Source organism: Protopterus annectens, chromosome 5.part0 (genome assembly GCF_019279795.1).
Source record: "Protopterus annectens isolate FY-2018-M chromosome 5.part0, PAN1.0, whole genome shotgun sequence".
Taxonomy (NCBI): domain Eukaryota; kingdom Metazoa; phylum Chordata; order Ceratodontiformes; family Protopteridae; genus Protopterus; species Protopterus annectens.
Window position 1 is genome coordinate 1,029,321,876 of NC_056735.1, and position 9,573 is coordinate 1,029,331,448.

Genomic DNA, 9,573 nt, shown 5'->3' on the forward strand with positions numbered 1-9,573 from the left:
AGTCAAGCACTTTTGCAATCCGAGTTCTGAAGAAGTCTTGGATGACGAAAGCACTTGACTGACTGTGTTACTACTGAGTCTTTCTTGTTGTGGAACTGAATATTTTTATTTGATACTACCGAGTCTGGTTCTTGGCTACTTGGAGTGATGATTCTGGTTATTCTTTGGAAAAAGTTACTTAAGCAACAGAGTGAAAGACACCGTACATCTTCTACTGCAGCATTTAGATCACTTTAATTTTTCCCTCAGTCACTGAGATTTGAAAGCTACCATTTTTACTAAAATTTTGACATACAAGGTTTTATGTAAGTGGAGGTGAGGATGTAAAGATGAAGAAAAATCAGGCACTTTCTAAGGCATTATCCATTAGGCTGTCATTATTTGTCCAGGCTAAGGAATACAAGCTGGACATCCCAGTATTTTATGCAACTTAAGGCGACTGATTATTTTTAGACAGATTTTTCATTTGCCATCAAACAAGATAGCTTTTAGTAATATCAGTTTTCTAAAACACTTTTTTTTTCCTCTGAGGAGGCATATGTCTCAAATTCTTATTTTAAGTATCAGGACAAAGCCAAAAATAATGGATCAAAAATCAGACACATTTTCAGTGCTACTCTTATATGCGAAAGCTCAATATTATAATTCATTTTTATAATGATTTTAATTATATTACACTTAAAAACTCTGTATAATAAATTTTGCATTAACATGCATTTTCTGAGTGATACAAAGTCTGAAACTCAAATTTCTGTTGTTACTTAGTGATGGCAGTCCTTATAAATTAGGCAGAAAACTACACATTTTATAAGGAACAAACTATAAACAGACAAATTGGGGACATTCTGCAATTATGTACTTAAATGTGGTACAACAGTTTGAATCATTCCTTGTACTTCCATCTAAACAAATAAGCAAAAGGTTGAGAGATACGTGAACATTCTTTGTACTGAGCAGTCCTGATACTCTTCCTCCTCTGACACTCCCAGTGCCGTAAAGCCCCACCCCTGGCCTTCTACTCAGTAATTCAGTGATGAATGATCCAGTTCTTCCAAGGCTCCAGGGGATACTCGGTTATACCAACAATAATAAAGAAAAAAAAAGCTCAAAGAGGACTACTCACGAACAATGACTCCTGTTTGAATATACTTTGGCACCATGCTCTCTGGTAGCTCAGTGCATGTTAATGTGTGAATACATGTATGTGTTCATGCATGTGTACATCTGCACATGATTTTATAGCCTGTGCATGTGCCCTGCTGTGCGCCTTTGTAGCACTGCCACTGAAAACACATCCACCTACTCTCCATTACCTATCAAAATTGAGTTTACTAAACAAAACATTTTTAAAGACATCCCAAAAGCTTTTTAGAAAAGAACTTCAATCATCTTTTTTCTCAGTTTCTCCTTTCGTATTTCTGTAATTATCCATTCCCCAAAATTTACCCCCCTAAAATCTCTATCTATTTTTTTCAAAAATATAGGCTAATTCTGTTTTTCACTATACCTTGACTTTTTGCTACACTCAAGCAAAGTCCTGCCTCTGTTAATTGAACTCAGAATACCTCTACCACCTCCCTAATATATTTTACAAGTTTCACAACTATGTCATCTACATAGTTTTTGCATTTTGGCAGTCTTACCGATGAGACACTTCCCATCTCTGCCTTCTTTAACTACTGCACTTACAATTAGTCCAGTCAAAAAATAAATAGATACATACATAAATAAAACAGGGCTTAAGGGTATTCCTGCTTTCACCCATTACTCTAACACCAGCACTTATTCCTTACCTTTCTCCCAAAGGAATAACATCTTTCTTTTCATAAATATATTTAATAGGTCCACTTCCCATAAATTTCTAACTACATAAACACCTCACAAATGTCACATACATAACACTGTCACTTGCCCTGCTTAATCCTAACTCCACTGATCTCCCTTCCCTCATATGCACAGTCTCAGCATACATCTCAGCACATGTCCAGTTACTAAAATAGACTCCTTCTGCATATCAAGCACAGTAATTCCCTGGCTACTTTTAGATCTAGAGTTAGTAAGTGGCTGTATATTCACAGTCACCCTTGGAGTATAATGATAGTCTTCTTGATTAGGACAGTCAAAATAACTTTACTGGGCTACTTATCCAAGCTTCTTGAAGTTCACTTATGTCACAAGTTTAGGAACTACTATGAATCTATCCGCCACCTCTCCTAAAAAATGAACATTTTCTTGTCATCCTTATTACTGCTTTTACCTTTTTTTTTTTTAGAAATGAACTTAAAAAATTTTTGAACTGCAGAAACCACCAGCAGCTTTCATAAACACAGTAAGAGTATTAGTAAAACAGTGAAGTTCAAGCAACACAACATAAATTTGTTCAATGATGTCTAAATGAAGGCAGATGCAAACCTAGATGATTGCTGGAAATGGGAAATCGAAGACAGTGAAAAGTCCTTAAAACTGATATAAGCATACGAACTGAATAAATGGAATTGCAGAAACTACCTTCAGGCAATAACAATACAGTGGGAGTAGCAGGCATGAGTATGGCTCTCAGACGAGCAGCAAAGTGGCAAAAGTTAAGAGGATTAAAAAATTATTGTTAAAAACACTAAGGTTCAATCCAGTTCAAATGAATAAAGCAGTAGAAATGGAATGGGAACCAAGACATGATGATCAGTGCAACAAAGTCATAAAAGGTAAAGGCAAGACTCAATACTGGGCAATCCTTTGTTGCACTTTGCAACAATAACAAATCTAAAATAAACATTCTAGCGTTACTTGATTTTCATATCCTAAATGTCAACAATATTAATCCCTTAACAGAAGGTGCTACATGCAATGTGCAAGCTACTGCAAGCACTAAGGATACTATTTTATTTATTTATGCCACACAGTGAAATCTTCATGTATCACAAACTGCTGTACTAATAACATACATTGTACTCTAACAGAATAATGTACCTATAAGCAATAATGCATTGCAAATGATTAGCACTTCAGGCCTTATTCTTCCTGTGAAATACAGTAGTATGTGACTTTTATTAGTTGCTTGACATGTAAATGTTATACTGGCTCCGCCAGTGTTCAGAGATGTACAGTTAAGACTAGATACTTGTATCAACTTGTGGAAATCTTGTGTAAAAAAATGTCAAGCAAATGGTTAATTGGCATTTTTTTTAGCTTCTCATATTTACTCATCTCAGTGATATGACAGCATGTGTATCCTATCTGAAGGGGGTCATCTGGATGGAGGGGCAGTCATGTGAAAGAATAACTGAATTTTTTTAATGCATGTTCATAGAATTTCTCACTTGAGCATAATTATGTGACTGGAGATATACCTGTACGGATGTAACTCTGTATGTTTGTGTGGAGGTCTTAATGTCTGTCATCTACAATACATTAAAAAAATTACTCAGATTATATGAAAACTACTGGTCTGTTATTAGTAAACTCCATCCACTCCACCTTTTTTCCAGATAAACAATCAAAGTGACTAAGATCACATTATTTTGTAAGCCTTATTCACACTGTTAATTTAGTAGATTCACTAAAGTTACCTCATCAAACATTGAACAGTCAAATCGTCAAACATAAAAAGATCAATCAGCAAAAACTGAATGGCAAAACATAAAAAAAAATTAAGAGAATATTTCTGTCTTCAACAGACTTCCTGCCCAGTTTTATATTTTTTGTTTTATTGGCAGTGAAAAGGATTCTGTATACATTTTCCAGTATGCACTAGAAGTAGTCATTCCAACCATTTTTAATATTAATTCTTTATTTTTACCATCTACATACATTTTGTTGATGTTGCATCTAATTCCAGAATTAGTTTGCAAAAACAAGAAAAGAATTGTCTTAATTTTCCATTTCCAGTAAAAATTAAGAATTTAAAAATTTTAGAATTTTTTTAATTTTCACTCACTAAATTTTTATATCCTCAAGTATTAATTTAGAATTACTAATCAACTGCCAGGGTCATGTTTGCTCTGACAAATTGTTAAAAGTATGAGGAATGTTTTATCTGCAATTTCTTCTTGCGAAGAAAAATCTGCTTTAAATCTTAGTTTCTTCTATTGCATGAGTCACTACTAATTGTTTTCAGTGTGTGTGTATGACCCAGTTGATAATTCTTCCAGAAATATGGCCACTGGTACTGCTTTAAGGAGATTTACATGGATGCACTCTCAGAGCTTTCCAGATGATGTTAAAAATGAGATTTTAAATTCTCCCTTAGATAGGGATTTAGTGATTGGGCACTTTGCTACAGAAATGATCAAAAGTGTGAGGAAAGGGCAAGCTAATTCACGGAATCTCTCAAGATTTTTCAGCCTTCCTTTTCCAAGCTGTCCAAGGTATTTCCTCTCACTTCATTCAGTTTTGGCAAAAACAGATTAAACAGTATCAATAATTTCAGGTAAAGAGTCATTTAAGAAATGGCAAGGGGGGCTCCAAAGATATGTTTCAAATCTCCCAAAACCAAGGAAGGTGCGGCAGGTCTGAATGATTATTCAATAGACCCTGTGACCCCCACCCTGGTCCCTTCTTTCTTCTGGAAAGTCAGAATCTCCATTTTTCTCTTTTGACAACAGATTGTGTCAGAAAAATGGGTTCTGTGCATCATTCATCAAGGTTACAGATGGCAGTGGTAGGAAATTCCTCCTTTCCAAGCTTGTTATTCCTCTTCCCCAGATCAGCCTCTTGTTTCCACCAGTTGTTCTTCACATTCCTCTTCTCCAAACTTCAGACATTTCTTAAGGTTGTGTGTCTTAATCACATTATCAGTTTTATGTCTTACCTTTTGTGAATATCTTTGGTGCAGTGGATAGTCCAAAGTGTCTAGCTCCAGTTGCAGCTTATTCCAGACTACAGAGTATCCATTTTTCACATATTTAGATGACTTGCTTATCTTTGCAGTGTTTTTTTTCAAAGTGTAAGGAATCTTTCTCTCGACTCCCTCACACATTGTGTTCCTGTGATGTCAACTAGGCACCTCACTTCAAACAGCTTTTCATAGGAAAATAGATCTTTAGATCTATTTGCAAGGTTTTCCACTCAGACTTTGGATACTGTAAGGGGAGAATACCTCAGGATTTTAGGTCTCATGGCATCTATGATTCTTTTGATACCCATGGCAAGACTCCACCTGAGAGATGTAGTTGTATCTGAAGTTTGTTTGGTCCCAGCAACATCTCCCTTTATCTTTTCAAATCCTAGAGCTGGGAGTTGTCAGAAAAAAGATCCTTTGGTGGAGACAACAGATAATTGTCAATCCAGAATTATTTTCCCTTCCTTGTTCAAAGCAGTCAGCTACCACAGATGCTTTGGACTTTGCTTGGACAGCAGTATCTGGAGGGATAAAAGTGCAGGGGATATAGGACACAAAGGACAGATGCAAGCACATAAGTATCCAAGAGATGCCTGCCCTGATCAAGGCACTCAACTCTCTGAACTATCCTTGGCCCCAGGATCTCCAAGTGGTTTTAGACAATACAGCAGTAGCAGTAGTACAGCAAGTTATACCCCCTTTTGCAGACTAGCCATGTTAGCTTGGGATATAGCTTCACAGCATAAACTCACTCCACAGGCATCCTACATTCTGTCAGAGCAAAGCTTTGTGACAGACAAGCTGAGCAGGACCAGGGCAGATCGTCACAAATGAAAACTAGATCGGGGGGGGGTCTTCCCAGGTTTAATCCATCTGTGGGAAGTTCAAGCATACCTCTTTGCCTCCTCTTTGAACAATTAACTGGCAAGATTCTAATCCAGATCTCTACACAAGAAGGCCTGACAGACAAATGCCTTTTGTTTGGACAGGAATGTTCCTAAATGCTTTTCCTCCCTTTCTACTAATGTCCAAGGTACTTCTGAAGATTCAGAAGGAATCCCTTAATATCATTCTGAAGACATCATTCTGGATTATGCAACCATGGTTATTCCTTCTTTTGGAAATGGCCGGGGGCAATTAACACAAGCTTCCTCACAGAATGGATGCAAGAAAAGGGATGTTTGATACACTCCATCATCAATCACCATCAGCTGACTGCATGGATGATAGGGTCTTAATTCCTTTTAGGCACCTGTTTACTAAGGATGTGCAGCAGGTACAAATGGAGGCAAGAAAGCATGTTACTAGAATTTTCTAGTTGGTGCTAACAGCATAACCATCACCCATTGAGGGCTAGCTATTATCCGATTTTACAATATTTGTGAAAGTTACCGTTATATGGACTTTCTTATTCCTCTGTCAAGGCTCATTTAATAGCCATTTCAGTACATCTGCCCATGAATCCACTTCTTTCAAGGCAGTCTCATGTCAAAATATTCTTAACAGTAGTTTTGCATAAGCTGCCGGGTAGTAAACCGGTGCCCCCTTCCTTACGAAATTAATTTTGTGTTAAAGACATTTGCTGAATTTAACCCAGCTAATCTGCCTGAATTGGGGTTTTTAACATGGAAAACATTTTTAGTGATTGATCTGACCACTGCAAGAAGGGTAGCAGAGTTTTCTTATGGTGAGTCAACCCTATCATTTTCCATAGGAACATGGCTTCTTTGAGTAGTAGTCCTTTTATGCCTGAAGTGTTATCCAAGTTTACTTTAAGCCAAACTATCCATCTTCCTGTTTTTTTTTTACTGAACCTAAAAATGAGGGAGAAAAGATACTCTATACCTTGGATGTCCACAGATACATTAGGTACCACATCATGACAGAAAATACAGATCTTTTAGTCAATTGTTTTTTTCTTGTGAAGGTATGAAGAAGGGGCAACCTGTGTCAAAACAGACTTTACAAATGTTTGTCCAAGGTTATTACCTTTTGTGATACTCACCATAACAAATATATTCCAGGCAGGGTCAAGGCCCACTCTTCCAAGAGCTTGGCTTTATCTGTGCTTTTTTGGAAAAGGTTTGGTTCTAAAAATATTGTAGAAGCTGTCACTTGGTCTTCTGTATATACTTTTAAAAAGCACTACAAGCTTGATTCTTCTCTAGGTCCAGGTCAAGCTTTGCTAGGACCATTCTCCAGGGGTGCTCCTCTTAAATGTAGTTAGCTATGGTAATCTACTCGTATAACTAAGGCTACTGCAGCAGTAATCAATACAATGAACACAGTACAGTTGTGCAAGTTGAGCTTAACATAACAGTAGATGGTTGTTTTTTGGTGTGTTTTTTCATGCCAGGGTGTGGACACAATTTGTTGTTTTTGGCAGTTCTTTCAGGGCTCAGACTTCCTCTATCTGGTGGCAGGAAAGCTTTGCACCCAAACTTGTCTTCTTCAGCTCAGCTCCAGCCACCTGACAATTTGGACACATGGAAATTGCCCAGAGCCTTCGGAAGCTGGATGGCTGTTATATCGGCACGATATAACCCATATAGCTAAGGCTACTGCAGCAGTGAACAATATGATGTAAATAAATCTGTTTAAAGTCTTGCATTCCTTTCCCCTTGTCTGGCAATACTTTAGAGAGATCTGCAGCAGATTCTGGGTGTCCAGAAGACAATCTAATAATTTTGTATTTGCATCTTCTAGGAGGGATTGAAGCCTAACCCAGGAATACCTTATAATGACTGACCTTGATGCAGCCACTCAGATGAAACAGCAGCAGCAACACAAATACACAACTTGAATATCCATTTACTTGTGAATGAGAAGTAATCAGAGTGAGCTGAAGTTTCATCAGACTCGGGCATGTCAGCTACAACCCCCCACAGTTTGGGAAGAAGGGAAACCTAATTGATGGCCTAAAAAGCCAAGAGAGCAGAGGTGTAACACTTTTTTGCCACATCTGCCCACGTCTCTGCTATTCTTCTCAGACAGCAAGAGTTTTGAAGACAGCAGCAGCCTGGTGAGTTTGTCAGTTGAGAGGGAAATGACAGAAGTATCTGATGAGGGATTCTTATACAGAAATTTCTGAGCCTCCGGGACCTTACAGAATCTGTCCAGCTTTTTAGGTGAAGGAGGCTGAGATTTAGGAGCTTGAGAAACAGGTGAGAAGGTAACTAATAAGACTCTAGAACAGCAGGCACTGCAAAAGGTCTAAGGGAATCCATCTGAAGGAGTTTACAGTCTCTCTTCAAAACTTCAGACATCTGAGAGCTTTCCCACTTAAAATGTTCCATCAGTTTGAGAACATTTCCCCCAAAGGAAAGCTCTTCCACTGGGAATCCTGGGAAAGAGTATCTTCTTCATCAGAGTGAAAAGTAAGAGTTGAATGAATCTGGGAACATGTGCTAAAGACACCTCCCCAGAATTTAAATCTTCATTGGAAGTTGTTTCCATGAACCTTATTGAGAGAGTGGAAGTAGAAGGAATCCTCTACAGGAAAAGGGACTGATAATCCTTGAGGAGGCCGCAAAGCCATAAGACTTTAAAATGACCTTAGGTAAAATGTTACAACTTCTTTTGGGAATTCTTAGCAACAGCAGCAATATTCCTCGCCTTTGTTTCTTTTAAACAGGGACATCTGCCAAGACAAACCTTGGAGATTCTGATTTCTTCCCTCACCAAAATTGGTGGCTTCACCTTAGCTCCTTCAAAAATTACCAACAGTGGTTCCCCCTTTCTCATTCTCAGTGGAGATCAGCCCAGCCTCAGAGGGCATACGAGTTGCAGGCCCTATTTCAGCCTCCAAAAGGGTCACAAGACAGGCAGTTGTCTCAACTGGGATTTTGTGCTCTCTCCATCCAACACAACAGACATGTCTGGCAGAAGCTTGACATCAGAAGCCCCTAGTCTTAATTTCCTTAAATTCTTTTTTTAATGCAGCTGGAAATCCTGGTGGGAAGATTGTGAAGTTATGGTTCCTTAAGCAAGGAGTTTAAAGAGCTGGTTTTCTAGGCAGATGGAAAGGGTCTTATGAATAAAGGTCTGGCCAACAGAATACTGCAGATGATTGTGCTCTGTAGCTAAATAAAGAGACACTTGTCTATCTTTACAGGGAACTACATTCCCACATTTGCATTTCCCCTTTCTAGATGACATGCACCAACAATAAAACAAGCTAGGAGAAAAAGGAAGAGTCCCCATTGGGATACAAGATGTATGACCTTCAGACCGAACTCGAACTGCTGTGTTCGGACTGGCGCCAAAGAAGTTCTGAGGGTTACATGTTCATACGTCACTATGCACATTACACCTCAGATGCACAACATATGCCTGACATATGAAGCATAGAAGGGTCCAGCATTTGGTATGCTGACTGGATGAATGGCTACCCTTGGCAGGATATCCCTATAGCAAAGAATACTGCAACAGTGACTCAGAAGGGCATCATAGGTTGCACAATACAGTATGGCAAGCAAAATCTGAGGATTACACACACACACACACACACACACACACAATCTTATACCACCAATGTCTTTGCATCCTTGTGAGAGAGTGCACAGAATTCCTGAGGGAAAGAAAAACTCAAATTTGGTCATTCAGTCAGGCTACTTGCAGGGAGGAATCTTTAAAGTAAGGGCTACAGCAGTATTCTATAATGAACAGCCACTGTTCAGGGAGAAGATGGGAAACCAGAGAAGACCAACCAGGTGCCAGTAAGCTGGGTGTGTGTC